The sequence below is a fragment of the Camellia sinensis genome, chromosome 4, assembly GCF_055761805.1.
Source record: "Camellia sinensis isolate YWXY chromosome 4, ASM5576180v1, whole genome shotgun sequence".
In the NCBI taxonomy this organism is placed as follows: Eukaryota; Viridiplantae; Streptophyta; class Magnoliopsida; order Ericales; family Theaceae; genus Camellia; species Camellia sinensis.
Window position 1 is genome coordinate 83,001,254 of NC_138964.1, and position 4,090 is coordinate 83,005,343.

Here is a 4,090-nt window from a genome sequence, read left to right on the forward strand (position 1 = left end):
AAAACAGCCTATAAAATCTGCATTACCAAAGTGAATCAAACCGACAATAACCAAGGTCATCCGATTATAAGTTCTAATCGATCTTTTTAATAGAAAAGTACAACACAAGAGTTGTCCAAAATCACGTATACATGCCTCTCTTCAAATTTCATAATTTATCAAGATTGTTTACTTTTATTTTCTTTTCTTTTTTTATCATGTACATAACAGTACCATACACACTATACTAATAAATTCATAATTAAATTCTTTGTTCTTTAACTCCACCACTTCGGCCCTCCCCTTCCGGCCTACACATATATCCCATGTGCCTCCCGTATACCTAACACCGCTCCGAAGCCAAACTTGCACGGGGATATCGTCCCGAGTTTGACTCACACTCCCCGGATGGTTAGCATATACGTACGCGCGCAAATCAAAGCACTCGTCTACTCATGAGAACGAGGCAACAACATATATATACACAACATCTCACACATGAGAATAAACATAACAATGCCGAGCCTAAGGCATTCAAAAAATCTCATAATCCTCACTTTTTTTTATACACTCTTTCTCACCATCACTCAAATAAAACAACAATCCATGGAGTCATGATGGAGTATAAGGAATTTATCTATATGTTCTTAATTAATTTTAATTTCATATAACCATGAGTGTAATTACAATCATAAAATAAATTCATATAAAAATCCTAAACATGGCATACACAACTAATCAAACTAATTAAAATCAATTCATCATCTACATGCAAATACAAAATCAATCCAACATCAAATAAAAATAAATAAGTAAATAAAAACAATGAATCAATCCATCCTCTAACCAATATCTATGGATTCTAAATTTATTTTAATTTTATATAATCATGAGTATGATTACAATTATAAAATCAATCCATATAAAAACCATAAATCTTGCATATACAACTAATCAAAATAATTAAAATCAATCAATCATCTAAAAACCTTGAACCTTACATACAAACTAAACAAAATAATTAAATTTAATCAATCATCTAAAAATTCTAAACTTTACCTACACAACTAATCAAAGTAATTAAAATTAATCAATCATCTAAAAATCCTAAAGTTTACCTACACAACTAATCAAAGTAATTAAAATCAATTATTTATCTAAGAACCCTAAACTTTACATATACTACTAGTCAAAATAATTAAAATCAATCTATCATCTATAAACCCTAAATCTTATATCCACAACTAATCAAAATAATTAAAATTAATCTATCATTTTTATGTAAAACAAATCAAACTAACATCAAACAAATAAAAATAAATAAATAAATAAAACAGCGAATTAAACATAAATCAAGGAAAGTGAGTTTTGTACTGACACTATTTTTTTGAAGATCCAAGAAATATTTAGAAAACTAATAGAATCATCAAAACAAAACCCTAACTTTTTTTTTCCTCCTCTCCTCTTCTTCCATGCCGTCTCTCTCTTCTCTCTTTTTTTTTTTCTCTCTCTCTCTCTCTCAGTTTCCGCTGCGCCTCCGATTCACTTTTCTTTGATTGACTAATCTATTTTTTAACCTAATACACCATTATATACTATTATATTATATAATACATTATAATATATATAAATATAAATATAAGATTAAATATATAGAAATATAAATATAAGATTAAACATATATAAATATCCATATATAACACTTCTCTTTTTTTTATATAACAAATATAAATATTTAAATATTTAGATTAATTATATATAATTAAATAACACATTAAATTAATTAATTACCACATTAAATTCATTAAATAACACATTAAATTTTCATGTGACCACACAATTAATAAAGTCAAAAATAAAATCAGATAATAATAACCTTAATAATAAAAAAATAATGACTTAAGAAAATTAGGGTCGCTACATACACATAGCATACAACTCACTAGTAAGTCACTTTCCTTTGGCTTTCTCTTTCTATTCAATGTCCGATTCGTTAATTCGTGTTAAATTGTAAGCATTTTAGAAGGATCAAATGTACACATTAATAATTTTAGAGAGTCAAACAAAGGCAAAGAAGCTGACAGAAATCTTCCCCATGAGCCGCACGTGCGGAAGTCTCCCACCGCACATGTGGGAAGGTATGCCATACGTGCGGCTGTGCATCCTACACGTGTGGCCATGGGTCCCACACGTGCGATCGTATACTCTGCTTGAGCAGTTCAAAATTCATCAAAGATCCAACTTTTCAAAGGTATCTCAAGGCTCAATTACAAGCAAAATTCCTTTCAATAACACAACATAGGAACATAATAAACATGATTCTCAAACTTAAATAGATCATAATTCTTTTTTAGTAAAACATGTACAACTCAAACAATCATATTTCTTCCAATTCCTTATCTTCTCATGGGTAAGCAAAATAGATACAAACATGTATATATATATATATATAGGAGTTCAAAATTTGCAAGCATTAAAGATAAGAAGATAAGTCCTCTAAAGCTAACTTGAAATACTCTTAAAATACAAGAATCAACTCCCAATTAGATCAAAACAATGAATCTTGATGATTTTTATGGATACTCCCCAAACAAGTGATTATTTCCATAACCCTAAGTTAGATGAGTGGAAAACTCCATTTCAAAACTTGATGCTAAACAATTGAAGTGAGATTTAGAGTATTTCAGTTGATTTGCACATACCTTGAACCCTACTCTTTGAATCTTGTTCTAATCTCCTTAAGCTTCAAGCCTTGGTTGATCTTCTCTCCTTCTCTCTCTTTCCTTTCTCGAGAACTCTCCCAGGAGATATGTTTTGTGTGACTAAGTCTCCTAGGGCTCATATATGAGCCTAAAGAAGTATAATTAGAATTGAGCTTAAATAATCCCAATTAATATGTTATGAATCAAATTTTTACAAAAATTTATATTATGTCCTAAAAATCATGGTGATCATAACTGTAAAGTCAATTTCGTGTTATCACGTTCCTAAGACTTCCAATTTCTAGTCTAAGTGTCTCAACTTCAACAAATTTTTCTCACAACCGACAGATATGATTCCATAATCATAGAATTCACTTAATTAAACACAATTTCACATGGAATTGCACATCAAGCATATAATTACACATATAATTAAAGACTTAAAGCATATAAGGAGGTCGGGTTATTACAGTTCAGAAAATGAATTTCGATGAGTAAATAAGAACTTACAATGAGCTTACAATGACCCAGCCTCGAAAAGGTTTACAGCAACAAGCTACTTGAAACTACTCCTAGGAAATGAAGTGCAGTACAGAAATTAAAGAACTGGAAATGTAACAACTGGAAAGAAAATTATGAAGTAAATAACTAGTTTCTGAATCTGAGTCTGGGCCTTTTTCTGTTGGCCTTCTCTTCTATTTATACTTTTTGATGGTAACCGTTGAAGTGGGTTTCTAACCGTCGAAATTCCCTTCCACAATCATTGATCATGGCCTCGCACAGTTAGCTTCCACTACGTCATTCTTACAATTAGGCTTCCTTCCTTAATTTGAATTTGAACTGTGAGTAACCATTGGGCCACATCATCCTACGCCTCCTAGCTACTCCAATGTTACGCAGATCCATTATTGCTAATATGAACTGCCATGTGTCTATCGTTGATTAGGGACTTGCATTAACTCTCCAACTTACCTTTTATGAGCCACATGTCAAGCCATAATTGGCTTAAACAAAATATACAGTCAACAGTGGTTTATCCTCTTATTTGTTTAGCTTCAAGTTACTTATTTATTTATTTATTTATTTATTTATTTATTTATTTATTTATTTTTAATTGAAGGATTTTGGCTATTGATTGATTGGTATGAAGGATTGTCTTATTAACTATTTTTATTTTTTTATTTTTTATCATTACTAGTATTCATTGATTGACATGAAGGATTTTGGCTAAAATAGCCAATAAAGATTTTAAAAAAAAAAACTACGGTAGTTAATAAAATAAAATAGGGTAAATTACAAATATACCCCTTGAGATTTGCTTAAAATATGGATTGCCCCCTGTGGTTTGGAAAATTACAAATACCTTCCTATCAGAATTTTTTATTTAACAGAATTAATTGAAAAAGTGA